The sequence below is a fragment of the Sturnira hondurensis genome, unplaced genomic scaffold (genome assembly GCF_014824575.4).
Source record: "Sturnira hondurensis isolate 20B ecotype Veracruz unplaced genomic scaffold, ASM1482457v3 Scaffold0021143, whole genome shotgun sequence".
Taxonomy (NCBI): Eukaryota; Metazoa; Chordata; class Mammalia; order Chiroptera; family Phyllostomidae; genus Sturnira; species Sturnira hondurensis.
This window is the reverse complement of record NW_028093774.1, coordinates 25316180-25331509: the sequence shown is the minus strand read 5'-3', so window position 1 is coordinate 25331509 and position 15330 is coordinate 25316180. Positions and strand designations below refer to the sequence as shown.

Below are 15330 nucleotides of genomic sequence, written 5' to 3'. Positions count from 1 at the left end.
TTGTATGAGTGTTCTTCAATTTAGGCGTGCACTCATTTGTACATATCAATGTGTGCTATTGGCCCAGAGGCCTGGCCTGAGGTACCCATCTTAGGTACAGTCACGGCAGGGAGTAAGTGCCCCTGGGGACGAGGGCTGGGAAACCCTGGGCTGAAGCCTGCCCGTGAAATTCTGGGGAAACTGCTTCTGGTGGACACATGGGGGCGAGGCTCAGACAACTGGAGATGGGAAGGGGGACTTAATTCCCAAGGAGTGATTCTTTTTTTTGCTGGTTTATGCCCCACCATGTCATTTCTTAGCTTTGATAAACACAACAGTAATAATTGCACATGGCCTTTTAATGGCTCTCCATTGCCAAATAGCATCAGCATGGATTCCTGCCCTGAACCCCTTCATCGTGGGACTCCGTCTAGGACCCCAGTCTCGTTTCTTGCTCCTCTCCGAATGCCTGTGCAGCGATTCTCAGCTGGTGGGCCACAGACATGTGGAGGACCCTGGAGTTTCACAAGGGTCCCCACCTCTGGTGGCCACACCCAATTTGGGCTGCATGCAGCCCAGATCAAGAGTATATAAAATTAAGGCTAATGTGGAAGGGGTGTCATATTTCTAGTGGCTCTTTGTCATTGTGTGTTTTCTTGGAGACTAAAGTTCAATGACTACTACAAGAAAGAACCTGTATTTGGTAGTGGTTTTTAAACGGGCATCCAAGGAACCCCTCAGAGCAGAACCCCTCAGAACCCCCAGCTGGGATGGAGCCAGAGCAGATGGACGCCCCACCACCCACCACCATAGGTGTCCTGTCCTGTCCAACACACACAACTAACTCGTCCCCCCTCCTTGTAAGATTTTGTTTGAAGAAAGGACTCTTCTGGGGAGGGGAGTGGGGTCAAGTTTACAAGCAATGCTGAGAACAAAGTACAAATACTTCTAGCCAGCCCCCTGGCCCTGTTCAGTGGCTCACAGTGAGACACCCGCGACACCCCCAGTTGTGCAGCGTGTGAACGATGCAATGGAAGGCATCCCTTCTGTCCTGACCCACGCAGCAAGCACCCAGGTTTGTTTGTTTCTTAGATGCATTAAGTCCCTCTGGCTCTTGGAAATAAGGAAGGAACGAACATGTATGGTAGCCAGTCCGATTGTCAAAGCAAACATGGCGTCCCGTCCACTTTGTATACGCAGTGCGACCTTTACTGCCATTGGGGGAGGCGGTGGGAAATTCTCTCTACAGCAGGTCCTCGAGTAATGTCAGCTCACTCAATTTTGCTTCCTTGGAACAGGGATGAGGAAAAGAACGTCGATTCCCAGCTGGGACCACTGTCTCTGCGGAGGTTGCACGTTCTCACCACTGTCCGTGTGGGTCTCCCTCCTCCCACGTCCCAGAGATGTGCACGTTGGTGTGCCGGCGGGTCTGAGCCCCAGTCTGAGTGAGCGTGGGTGTGCGTGGGCCCTGTGACCTAATGCTGTCCTGTCCAGGGTGGGTTCGCAGCTGGAGCCCCGAGCTCCTTCCGGAAGAGGCTGAGAACCTGAACTGGGTAATCGGGTTGGAAAACAATGATCTTCCTTCTTTTTATTCATCTTCCTTAAATGTTACGCAGAGCTCACATTTATTTAAGTGTTTAATATCACACATGTTTTTGGTCCTTATTTAAAAGTTCAGTGAAGCTTTTGTGACCAGGAGTATGTGTAGAAATAGAATTCTTGTTCATCTCCATCAACCTATGGTAAAATCGGCTTCATTATATACTGTTTTGCCTGAAGTCATCGTTTCTAAGAACCTGTCCACAACGTTAAGCCATGTGCAATTTTTGTTGTTATATCATTAAAGCCGAAGTTCCCAGAGGGGCAGTGGTCACTCAGGCCGTTTTCATCTCCTTTAGTTTCCACCCGAATTAGCCTTTGCTCACCTGCCTGGTGCCGGGGACCATCCTCCTCTGCCCCCACCCAAGCACAGTTTGCCCTCAGGCATCCTGGACCTAGAATAATGGGAGTGGTGAGATGGTAAAGCAGGAAACTGAGCGAAGACTTCCAGAAATTCTTCAGCTGAATAAAGAAACACCCCCCCCCACACACACACACACACAATACAGAATGGTGCTCATTAGCCAGTGACACTCAGGCAGGAGACTGGAAGGGATGCCTTTGTCCTTGCTTTTCAGGCTGCCATCCACACAGACTTTTAAAAAGCCACCTTACCGACACCCCAGCCTGGGAGAAATGCTACAGATGGATGGCAAACCTCTCTGTCCTGTGAGTGCCCAAAAATAGCTGTGTGTGTGTGTACACGTGTGAGTACAAACTCACCTGGCTGAGTTCCTGTGCACTGAGCAGACGCTGAGAACGCACAAAGTTCTGTGCGTGTCTGTGAGGGTGGCTGGCAGTGCCCCCACGCTTGGATGCTCAGATTTATAGATGGAGGGAACCAAGGGGAAGTTTCGAGAACGGGAGTGTGTCTGTATGTGAACACATATCTCTGATCACGTGTTTGGGGAGAATGAGGGGAAATTTCACGTCTGGGTGTGTGCTCGCGGTACACCGCTTGGTTGGAGTCCCTCCAGCACCCTCGGGCCACTCGCCATGTGTGGCGGGTGTGCATGCATTCAAGTGTGCAGGGGGGAAGCTGAGAGAAAGTTTCAAGAGTCTGTGAAAATTCTCAGAAAAAATCTGGCAGCTCCCCACACCACAGGTTGGTACACATTCAATGCCTGTGAAGTTCGTTTCCTGTTCTAGTTACCAGCCCTTGTTTATACAGGACACGAAGAATGATTTAGAGCAAGAGCTCCAGGTATCAGAGGTGAGTTGAGGAAGAGGTTATTTGGAGAAGACGGGGAAGGAGTATGGACAGGGTGGGCCGCTGCCCTGCATCTTTTGAAAGACCAGTGGAATCAGTTTTCAATATTAACCCATAATCCCCGCACTTATATGCTGGGAGGGCGAGAAGAGAAGGACCTAAGTTTAAAATGCTGTCCTCCTTCCACACCCTGAAGCTGTTGTAGCACCCGGTCTGCTCCGCCAACAGCAACTGGACGTTCTCACATGTTTATGTGTTTCGAAGCTGGTCTGGCTCGCTCCACTCTGGGCTTCAGCTGGGAGCCCAGCCCCAGGAAGTGTTTGTGAGCTTTTCCGCTTGGCTTTATTCTGGCTTGCCTTTGGTGGCACAGAACGGGGTAGCTGGCCTTAAGCACTTTCTTCTTGGTACAAGGCCCCGGGTCTCTGGGGTCCTTGGATTGGCCCCTGCCACCAGGTTAAGGAGTTTGGCTCCGCGCCGCCCCCCCAATAGCATGCACGTGGACAGACATTTCTGAACACCTCGAGATTGGGAGAAACTGCACTGCGCAAACAACCCCTTGGCATGTGACCTCCTCAGACTCTGTCTTGCCAGTGTGCTCACCTGTGGGGCACCCAGCTCATGAGAAATGCTCAGTGGCTGCTAATTAACCATGGTGCATTCCGATCTACTCATGGGCCGGGAAGCCATTACTGGCATCAACAGAGTCAACAGCCGCTCCTTGTCACAGCTCAGGACCTTGCTGGATCAGGTGTCCTGCACCCTTGGCAGGGCCCTGAGGCACCTGTGTGACAGTCCTGGGCCTCTGCTCTTCCTCCAGTCTAGACTCAAGGAGGAGGTAGCAAAAATGGCCTGGCTGTTTGGTTCCAGGGAGCAGAGAGTCTGAACCCATCAGGGAACCAAGTCACAACCCCTTGGGCTGGTGGAAGCAAAGAGTTCCCATCAGGGAATGTGCTAGGGGCCCCCCAGGAAGTAGGTGTCAGAGGGGCCACAGCTTCTTCACACAGACCTTCTTCCTTGGCCATCCACCCAGGTCTAAGCTTTGCGTAAAGCTATTTCTGAGTACAGTCTTTATTAATGATGGGACCCCAGGAGGCTTTGCCCTGGTCCAGGGCAGGACTTTGGTTGTTTATGGTAAAAGGATTGCTTTATATTCCACCCCTGCACAGTTGGAGTCCCTCCATCACCCCCAGACAATTCACAATCTTTAGTCACTTGGACACCTTTGAAAAATAGCACGACTCTAAAGGCTGGGACTCAGGACTTGTCAGTGGATTCCAAAAGTGCTTTATGGCACAGCCTCAAGTTTAGGGGGAAGCTTGTCAAGGAGAAGGGACATGGGGTAGCAGCGGAGATGGAGACAGTGAGGTATGGACTATGACTGCCCTTTTATAGAAACTCTCAGCTCCTATTGGCTGGCACCTGGACCTGGAGGTGGCATCTGCTGGTCTGTGATTCTGTTCAAAGCCCAACACGACCACCTTCCAGAGTGTTCCCGGCCACTGTGATCGCGGCCTGGGAAGATGTCCTTCCTTGGCTAGAAATGTCCCATCTGGAAGCCGGCCTGGCCCTGGAGGAAACGGGTTCCTCCGGGAAGAGACCCGCACTTTCCCTCCTGTTCCAAGGCAGCCACTGTCTCGGGGTCATCCGCTTGCCCGCCGAGGCACGTCCCTGAGAGGATGCTGATTTCTCAGGCTTCCCTGCCCGTCCCCACGAGGACCCCAGCAATTCACCCGCATAGGCCTTGGAAGGGGCCTGATTGCATTTCCGGCCAGCAGTGTTTGCACTGGGGGTTCTTTGCTCAGGTTTCCTTACGGAGGGGCTTGCTTTTAGGGAAGAGTTGAGTTCCTTCCTCTGTTCTCCCCAGCACCCCTTTCCATCCCTGTGCCTGTCATTGAATCATAATTCTCCCCTTCCTTGTGTGTTCCCTGTTAGCCAGGAAGCCTCTGAAGGCCAAGGGCTGTCTCAGAGACACACTGAAAGGGAAGTGGGGGCAGGGTAGCCTGGGGTCCTGACTGAGGGTCATCAAGGGTCCCGAAGGCCTGGGCTAAGTACCCCCAGTGCTCACTAGCTCTTGGACCTTGGCTAACCGTTCTTTTCAAGGGGCATATGCAGTCTGGCCTGACTCTCACTGCCACCCACTGATACTCATTGCTGCATTTCTCCACCTAAACAATGCAGATACATTACCATGAGCCCCTCACTGGACTGTTTGTAGAACCAGACATGAAAAACACCTTGTCAAATGGCCAGTGGAACACACCAAAGGGAGTGGCGTTATGTTCAAGACCCCCAGCTCCCTGGCCAAAGGGAGTGTCTTCCTGTCGTTCAGAGGCCCGGCACTTCCTACCTTGCTGCCTGTTTCCCACGTCACCTTCAGGGAGCAGCTCCTCAGAGTGACTCGCTTCCTCCTCAAAGGCCCCATGACAGGAGAGTGCGGGGCGATCAGGGATCTGGCCCCTGCTTTAGCGCCCGATGGGTGCCCAGCAAGCCTTGAGAAAATTAACTTGTTGAAGAGGGGCGAGCAGAGACTTCTCTGTTCCCGCAGGCCCGGGTTCTGGGCTCCTGCCTTGGGGTCACAGCAGCAAGACCATCACCTCCTTCCCGCTCCCTGCCCCCAGCTTTGAGAGATCCCAGGCTCACTCACACCCGTCCGCTTAATGGAGAGCAGAGTTTTGCTCTGTCCCCCTCTCCGCCCCTCCCCGCCCAGGGCCTTTCTCCTTCCCGTTTGTGGGACACACAATTTGTAATCTCCTTAAAACCAAAGAAGTGAGGTCTCTGATTCATATGGATCAAAATCAGCTGCAACCTATTAATGGCCCAGAGCCCAAGACAGATTTTAGGAAACAAAAACACTGGACCAAATTAGACTGAACTGGCCTCTGTCTCCAGGGGAGGGAGGTGGGAAGGAGGCTGCGGGTAAGGGGAGGGGTCATGTGGTTTTAATTAATTTGGATTCTCATCCTGGAGTTAACTCACCCAACACAAAGCATGTGCAGAATCATGGAAGCAGCCAGCCTTGGAGTTGGGCTCTCCCTGGTGAAAGGCCCTCGTCCTGTTACGGGGTTGGGGCTGGTTGTGTGTCTGTAATTAACAGGTTATCTTGGAAAGGAGAATTTCAGTGGCACATTTAAGCCCTTTCACCAGCCATCAGCCAGCTTCGCAAGGCCTTCGCGAGGCCTTCGCGAGGCCCCGGCCCCTTTGGGCTTCAGGGAGCTCTGGGTTCCTGGGGCCTCATTTGAAGATGCAGAGGCTTTCGCTGTGGGTTTTATTAGACGGGTGGTTGCCATGATGTTCATGACGATATTTGGGGACGAGGATCATCAAAATGGTGCTCTCTTCCTGGTGTACCTGCCAACATTAAAAAGAAAAGACAAGAAAAAGCCCCACCTTTATGGAAGTTACGTGACCTACAAGCTGTGACTCCCTTGTGGGAAAGGGCTGGCTCTGCTCCAGCCCAGAGGGAGTCACAAGGCTGGAAGAGGCAGGGCGACAGGCCAGCACCCCGTCCTGACCTCATATCCTAGGAAACTGAGGCCCAGAGAGATGACCCCGATCGGTGTTCCTTTTGTTCCTGGTGCATCAGGAAGTAGGAACGGTGAGAAAGAGTCCAACTTCTGCTGCACCGGTACTCAGAGACACTTCTAAGAGTGGGAAGAGATGGTCAGACTCGCACACAGCGTAAGTAAAATGCTGTAGCGGACTGGGAAGCGATAGGGCCACGCGGAGCGTTTTGCTGGTGGTGCCTACGGAAGGGAGTTCTCCTCGGACACTGAGCTGGTGGGAGAAGAGCCCCCGCAGCCTTCACTTGGCACCCACAGCCCTGTGCTGTGGGAACGGAGGGAAATAGGTACCAAATCCCACAAGCCACAGAGATGATTTCTTACCGCTCTGAATATAAACCTCTGAAACCTGGTCAGCCTCCCAGAATCACCACAGGGGGTGACAGGAACTTTGGTTAAGCCTGTGTTATCTGATAAATGGAACACCGGCCTGGCTTACTTCCTGTTTTGATGATGGCTACCTTCCAGAACCTTCTTTCATGAAAAAATATTCTGGGAGCATTGCTATTAAATAACTTCTGGTGCTTAAACACAACGGATGGTCTCCAGAGCAACAGGCCTTGCTGTTAGTAGGACACGCGTTAAGACCTGGTCCACGTGACAAAGCTGTGAAGGCAGGTTCAGAGGATTGGAGAGGGCGTGTCATAACTGGGAAGGAAAGGTGAGTCTAGCTAGTGCAGGCCTTTGTTTTACAGATAGGGACACTGAGACCTTGGAGCAGGAGTAGGGGGTCCAACCCTTGGTTTCTGACTATCAGGGTCTGCTCAGCTATACCATTCTTCCCTGGGTCCTGGTTCCCCTTCACCTTGACATTCTCATTCATTCACTCAATATTTATTCAATTTTGCCCCCAAATCCATGTGTTTGTTTGTTTGTTTGTTTGAGCCCGGCCATCCTTAGCAAACACTTACCGTTCTGAGTGTGCCTTTTAGATGGTCAAAAGGTTTCATTGTCATGTAGGGATGGGACTTACCTAAGCTGCCTCTGCTTATAGTCCCTGTCATGCCCCCCAAGGGCCACCTGGGAGATCTGGCCCAAAGGAAGATGGGGGTGAAACTTGTCAGGGATTATCTGGTCCAAGTTTGAGCGACACTGGTGGGAACCCAGACCGGAAGGTGTGTGGACTGTGAGGGTCCTTCCGTCTCTCCCCATTGCTCCCCTCCCGCAGCTCCCTGGTCGGGCCTTTGCTCCTGTCCACCTCTATGTGAACAGCTCCTCAACTACCAGTCACAGAACCTGGCACCGAGTTCTGGATTATCTGTGATCTGCAACTTTCCCAAGGCAAAAGAAATTAGACCAACAAATCTCTTTGTTTCTCATGGCTCAGTATCCAAATTGTGGATGCACTGATCTGTGTAGAATGAGCCCAGCCCGAGCCTATCCCACCCCCACCTCCTCACACTCACACTGAGCAACCATGCATGCGTGCATCCACGGATGCACTGATTTACTCGGCAAATACTCAGTGAGCGCCTACATGTCAGGCTCTATTCTGAACACTGGAGATTCAGGGTGAAAAGACAATGTCACTCTCCATACAATTTGTAGTGGTGGTGACAGGCAAGAAGCAAACAAACCAACCCAATATATATATTCCTCGAAAAAAGTAAAAGCAAGGTACAGAGATAGGTGTGAGGAGTGCACTATTCTACAGAGTGGAGTTGAGAAGACTGCTCTGAAGAGGAGACTGGCAGAGATTGAATGAAGAGAGAGTAAGCCATGGACGATCCTAGGAGAGAGCCTTCTACACAGAAGGAATTGTTAGCGCAAAGGTCTGGGACGGGGACAAGCTTGATGTGTTGGGAAACAGCAAGGAGGTCTGGAACTGGAGCAGAGCGAGCGATGGGGACCACAGTGGGATGTAAGGTCAGAGAAGTGGGCAGTGACCAGCTCCAGGACTGAGACGGTAACTTTTGTTCCGAGCCTCACGGGTGTCTTTGAAAGCCTTGAAGCGGGGGAGTGATGTGGTATAGGTGTACATCAGAAGGCTGTGGAGAAGCTGACGAATGGTGATGGCCCGGCTCGAGTTAAACATGGGCACTCAGACACGGGGCGGATGACAGCTGCGCTCGTGGGCGGTGCCTGACGTGAAAAACCTTTGAGGGCTACATGTCTCAGCAGGAGCGAGGCTGGGCCTGGGAGCTCACTTCCTCTCTACCAATTAGTCTTAAGCCCCAACAAAGGAAACGTTGCTGTTTAAATAGCAGGGTTGGGACCCATGAGTCACAGAACCCTCAGTCAACCAGACCCCCACTGGCAGGCTCTGAGAAGTTGCAGGTACAGGGCCTCGCGCCCCCAGATGCTGTGTTTGGCTGCCTGCTAGGGCCTCTATGGGGACCTCTGGACATACTCAGAAGAAGCAGGCTCGAATACAGACCCAGCCTTTAGAGGTTCTGGCTTTATTTTTGGCTGACGTGATACTGTCTGGTCAGATTCCTGCCCAGGGCCTCTTACTTGTCCAAATGCAGGCCGCCTCACTGGGGAGCAGAAGGGAGAGGGGAAAGTCACGGACTCGGAGACCCTGCAGCCCCGGGATGCAACCCTTGCCTCGCCACTTCACGAGCTTTTGGAAAATCTACTGAACCTTCTAGAACTCTGCTGTCCAATACAGTAAATAGTAACCACTCGTTACAAGTGGCTATTTACCTTTAAAATGAAATGAAATTTTTTCAAAAATCAGTTCCTCAGTCCCACTCAGCACATTTCAAGCACTCAGCAGCCACATGGGACCTCTGACTGTCGTTGTATTGGACAGCAGAGACAGAACATTTTCGTCGTGGCAGGAAGTTCTGTCGGACAGTTTCACTTCTTCAAGAAGAAGCAACCCATGCGAAATAAACAAGGCAACACACACAAAGCACAGGGCACTTCGCCTGTCTTGTTCTAGGGGCTCAGCAAGTCGATAGTCACCATGATTCTCATATGAACGTCTCTGCTACTGGCTACCTGTGGGGCTAGTCATTCAACCTCTCTGAGCCTCCATTTTCGGATCAGTAAAATGGGAATAACAAGTACTGCTGAGTGTATTCCGCATAGCATAACACGACCCTTCCTTGTTCTCAGGTCTCCCTGGACGTCTGAGAACTTCTTTGCCGACTCTCAGCTGACTTGCCCAACTTAGCAGGAAGCACCACTTACAATGTGGCTCGATCATGGATTCTGAAGATTTTAGCTATTTTGAGGAGTTTGAACATGGTTAGTGTGGTATGAAGCTCTAATGAAACAAAGGAGCAAGTTTAATCCAGAGAAATAATGATTCTGACTCAAGCCAGATATTTACAGCACGCTGGAGCTCTGAAAGCAGTCACGTCTGGGGTTCCCCGGCTTCCTCCTCTAAAGGTTTCTCACGCACGCAGCCCTCAGGGAGAGGCTCCCAAGCAGAGCTCCTGGCATCTCCGCCTCCAATCAGTCTTCCTTTATCCACTTTGGGATTTTGTTGTTGTTTAACGGTTTATTAACTGCAGGCATTTGGTGGGTGGGAGCTGGGGTTTGCCTGGGGCTGTAAGGAAGTTATTTTCTAGGCCGGGAGAAGGTGTAGTTTAGGAGTTGAAGCTGGAATCCCCTTCACCTGCTTTAGTGCATTTCAGGGGAGATTGGTTTTCAACTCCCAAATTACCTGCTAGGATTTCTAGACCTGAGATTCTATCTCCTCTGGCTGTTTTCTTTCATTTCCAATAAGAAAGACAAAGGAAGAAAAAAAAAAGAGTGAGAGGCTGAAGAACAACATTCTTGTACTTTAAATAAACTTGCATCAAGTGAGTGAGTTCCTTTACTGTGTTCCGTAAAGCAGGTGGTAGAAGGCCCCGTACAAGCCCCGGGAGGTGTACCTCGGATGTGGAGGGGCAAATGCCCCTGGGGCTTTATGGAAAACTAAGAGACTGCGTGTGTCTAATGGAAGTTTCTAAACCTCTCCCCACTGAAAGCTGCTTCACCTGCAACTTTCTCAAGTGGTAGGTAACTGCAGCCTTTAAGGTGTTCTGGCCAAAAGCCTAAAGGGAATCATCCTTGACCAGGCTTTCTCTCACAGCCCACTTCCAAGGTGCTGGGGTATCTTATTGACTCTGCTTTCAGAATCTATCCAAAACCCAACCAGTTCTCACCACCTCACTGCCAACATCCTGGTCCAAGCCACCACCATCTCTTCCCTGGGCAACAGTGAGAGCCCCCTACCAGTCTCTCTGTCCACTTTCCACTAACTGGTCTCCCTGCTACTCGTTGCCCTACAGTAGATTCTCAACATAATAGCCAGGTCAGAGCACATACCCCACTGCCTCAGACCTCCAGATGGCTCAAAACGACTTCCATCTCATTCGGAGTAAAAAGCCAAAGTCCTTATAGTGGCCACTGAAGCCCTAAAGCAGGAGTGTCAGACTCACTTTCACCAGGGGCCACAACAGCAGTTGCCTTCAAAGGCCGAATGTAATTTAAACTCCTTAACCGTTAAGGAGTAGTTACACTTATAAAGTCCTAAAATTATTTCAACCATTTGAAGGCAACCGTGAGGCTGATGTGGCCCCCAGTGAAAGTGAGGTTGACACCCCTGCTCTAAGGGATCTGGCCCCTGTTGATGCTGACCTTCCCTCCCTTTCCTGTCCCCTCACTCATTCTTCTTCAGTCGCACTGGCCTCCTTGCTGTCCTCAAACAGACATGTGTCTGCATCAGGACCTTTGCTTCAGCTGCCCCCTCACCTCTTCAAGTCTTCACTGAAATTTCAACTTCTCACTGAGGCTCACTCTGACCACCATAGTTAACCTCACAAGCTGTCACAACCCTCTTGTGCTCCCACTGCCCTTGACCTGGTTCTGCCTTTCCCACCACCCCCCCCCCCAGCACTTACCATTTTCTAACATACTACATAATTTACACGTCGGTAATGTTTATTGTTCCTCTCTCTCCTCGTTTCTGGTATTTCAAGCTTCATGAGAGCAAGCATTCTGGTCTGTTTAGTTAGTTCACTGCTCTCTGTCCTGTGCCCGTGCGCTGTGGGCTCAGAGCTGCTCGTCTGTGCAGCGACCTGGTTTGTCTGCCAGTGATTTCCTTCTTGGAGACAGGGGCTGTTCAGGGAGCCTGATCTGAGAATGGCCAGTGCTGCGGTGAGCCCCGAGCATTGGCAGGCCAAAAACCCAACAAGCCAAGGTTGTGGGGAAGGTGAAACTCATAAAAGAGCCCATAATAAATTCAAGTTCAGAAGAAACAGAGCTAGAAGGAACTGTCCTCAAGTTCATGGAGGGTGAGCAAGAAGTTGTCTAAATGATGGTGGAGCTGTAAGCGACAAGACAAAAGGAGGAGGGGAGAAGACCCTTTTAACACATGGAGCAAGTCCTTTAGGCTAGCGGCCCCCAAATTTTGGGGTTTTAAGGACTCCTTTATACTCTTAAAATTTGATGCAGACCCTAAAAATCCTTTGTATATGTGGGCTGTATCTATTGAGAAATCCTGGGGTAGCTGGCTTCCAGGGTACACAGCCCCCCCAAAGACCCTATCTTCTAGCATTCATGCCCCCTTGGGTATTCTCTTTCTAGATCGAATCAGGGCCATTCTGCGTGACCAATAGAAAATGGCAGAAGCAAGGGCGTGTGATTTCAGAGGTAGGCCACGAGGAGCACTATAGCTTCCCACTGGGTTTGCTCGGTCGTTCGCGCTGGAGAAAGCCAGTCGCCATGTTTTGAGTGCGCTGGGGGAGACCTGCATGGAGAGACCTACTGAGAGCCTGTCTCAACAGGCAGCAGCAAGTGGCCAGGCTTGTGAGTCAGCCACCTTGAAAGCAGATCCGCCAGCCCCAGTCAAGCCGTCAGAGGACCCCAGCTTTCTGGGAGGCCCTGAACCAGAATTGCCGGCCAAGCCACTGCTGAATCCTGATCCACAGACACTGTGAGGGGAGATGGTGATTCTTCCTCCAAGTGACTAGGTTTCGGAGTATTTCAATACTTGCATAGATCATTAAATCAGTTACCATATTAAAACACAGAAATGGTAGTCTTGTAAATATATTAAATGAATATTATTAAGATTAACAATATTTAATATCAGCTTGCCCATCTATTTAATGTTTATTTACACAAACTAATTTATATTCGTTAATTCGTTTAAAAGTTAAACATAACAGTCTTATTGTAAAAATGACTGTGTTTTTCCAAGCACAGAAGAACAAAATGTAGTACGAGTGATACTATTTTACATTTTTGCAAATCTCTTTAATGTCTGGTTTAATAGGAGACAGCTGGATTCTCATAGCTACTTCTGCATTCAATCAGCTGTGATAATGTTGTTTTGGTTGAAGTGTATGAAGGAAACCCAGCCTTACACAGATATATCGCTGGAAAGGGAGGCATGCTTTTAATAGCCTTTTCAGATAATTGTGAGTATTCTTCTTTGACACTATACCAAAACTCCACAAATAATAGGTTATGAAAGGTTAGTTGCAACCAGGAATCTGAAACTATATCAATGAACTTTTTGTACTCAGTTACATTAAAATCCATTTAGTGTGTCTTGCCCTTTGAATGGATCATTTACTCAGGCATGATTTTGTAATATTATGCATGGGTCACTTGGAAAATATTTCTTCACTAAATTATGCAGATCTTTCCAATGTGACACTATTTCATGAAGAAAGCTAGAAATTCCCATTTGTTGCTATCACCATTGAGCTCCTAAGAAACCTTCATAAGTATTAGGAAGGTGTTAAGTCTGCTGTGGCAGAGACAAGTTTTCAAAAATTCTAATTTTTGCTTGAAAGCTTTATTTTGGCAATCAATACTATCAATTATCTTTCTTAAAGTGACAGGCTCAGTTTGTTCACTTCAGAGAAAATGCCTGTGGAAGAGCCTAGTCTGTTGGGTCCCCTCCCACACGCACGGTGGTCCCCGACAGCAGCTAGCCCAGCTCACAGCCCTGACTCTCACGAGAGCTTCTGACCCACAAAATTTTGTGTTTGGGGATGCACAGAGACGCTGCATGCTCACCTTCCGATTCACCACAGAGAGCAGTAAAAATCATATTTTGGACAAGATTTCATAAAATCAATAATTTTGCTGCTTCATATAGGACATTCTTAAGTGAAACTGGTCTCTTTTTTCTTTTCTTTTTGCCCTGCAACTTCGTGGTGGGGAAGAACATGATGACTGCCAGCACAGTGTCTGGCGCCAGCAATTGTCCCCATATGTCAACACAGCGAAGAAGGCAAATAACATCTTGGTATTATTATGAAAACAGTTTTGCCCTTGCACATACCCTAATGGGGCCTCGGGGACCCCAGGGGGACCACAGACCCCGTTTTGAGGACTATAGCTTTAAGGAGACAGGTGCTGTTCCTCACTGGTAGCACTTCCAGGTGAATGTGCTACCTGCTAAGACATGCACGAACAAGGTCTTCGTGCAAAGTTGTGACGGCCACCATTTGTTGTATAGGCTAGAAAACATCTCATTAGACATCAGCTTAGTCTTGTGGGTGAACTAGATATGACCCAGGGTCTTTATTTACAGTAGGTTAGGTGTCTTTATGGTTTTTTGGTGGGGGGGGTCCCACTTATAAAAAGTGTGTGGATGGTGGTAGGAAGCCAGGCTCTGAGCGATTCCTTGGTCTATGGGTGCTGAATAATGAATGAAGCTGACACCAGCACCCTTTCCTCTGTAACCCTTTTCTTCTCTCCTTTTCCTCCAATGAGCAGTGAAAACATGTCTTTTTCAGAGTTACTGGATCTGTCAAATGGCAAAGGTCTCGCATCCACAGTACCCGCTGTGAGGGACGAGAGAAGCAACAGGTCCTAAAGGTTGCACAAATTCAAATGGTCGAGTCACCCAGCGAACTTTGTCACTGTGGGGAGCTAAAGGCATCACCTCTCCTGGGGTCCCCCAGCACCTCTGTACAGTGGACTTCGAGCAAGACAGCGAGGGCAGTGGTTACTTTTCACCCTCATCCAGCTTAGCTCATGTGCCCTTTTAGCTGCAGACACGTAGAGCAGGTCGGAGCCCGGCACCTGCCTGGCCTCAGCTCTCCAGTGAGTGACTATGTTGTGGTTTCATCTGTGATCACAGGCCCCATCTGCAGGCGGAAACAACAAGACCTTGTGTCCGCAGCCCTGGGAACCGGAGACCTTTCCACATGTGTTCGCCCAGCAGGGGGGCCGGGGAAAATCACCGAAACCTTCCAACGTGGGGCCAGAGCAGTGGGACAAAGGGGAAGCCCTAAGCCACCGGTGACCCCGGGTCATATGACCACCTCACGGTTCTCCCCCATGCCTTTCATCCCCTCAGGTCCCCAACACTCAGCCTTTCATCATTCTCTGGGTCAGCAGGATCAGGTTTACATGAGTCGACCAAAAAGCTTATCAGACGAAGGCAAAAACAGGGATTTGAAAACCTCCTCTCTGCCAAGAGCTGGCTGGAGGAGGGTGCCAGTGCGGCTGAGGCCAGCGTCTCCCACTAATGGCATGTTCCTTCCTGGAGCTCCTTCTCTCTCCCTGCCCTCTCTTTCTACCGTGGCACCCCCAGAGGTCTCTGGGAACCAGTCACCAACATGAACCATGCAAAAAGCTTAGAGGAGAGAAGAGAACTAAGGGCTGAGACATCGTGGGCTGGACGGTGGCCCTCTCACACCTGAGCCAGGGAATCGCCAGCCGGGCATCCAGTGGGCTGCTACGGCAGCCCCTTTGAGCTGGTAGGGACTTCGTGCACACCCCTTTCCCAGCTCTGAAACCATCCTGCCATGTGGGTAGTTTGAATGGACCATGGTGGGAATACTTACATCACAGAAATCAGAGGGCTGCAGACCACACTTTCTCTCCTCCAAAACTAGTTGTTAAACATTTACCAGTGACCTGGTGCCTCTACTGTGAAACTGTTGTTCAAAGTATGATTCTCAGACTAATTATATCTGAACGTCCCAGGGAAAAGAGAAGGGTGGGGGGTGTTATCAAGATGCAGATTTTTCTGGCCAGCCTGAACTAACTGAATCAGATGCTGTGGTGGCGGGGTGGGGG

The 15330-nt window shown here is 50.2% G+C and overlaps 1 long non-coding RNA gene across 1 annotated transcript in view; it reads left to right on the top strand.

Annotated features, from left to right (window-relative positions):
• Window positions 1-1061: 1061 nt before the first annotated feature.
• The window catches only part of LOC118976808 (uncharacterized), a 69627-nt gene continuing 55358 nt past the window's right edge, over window positions 1062-15330 (top strand). The window contains exon 1 of the long non-coding RNA XR_005064352.1: window positions 1062-1424. This is a non-coding gene — a long non-coding RNA (uncharacterized LOC118976808). The remainder of the gene's footprint in view (window positions 1425-15330) is intronic.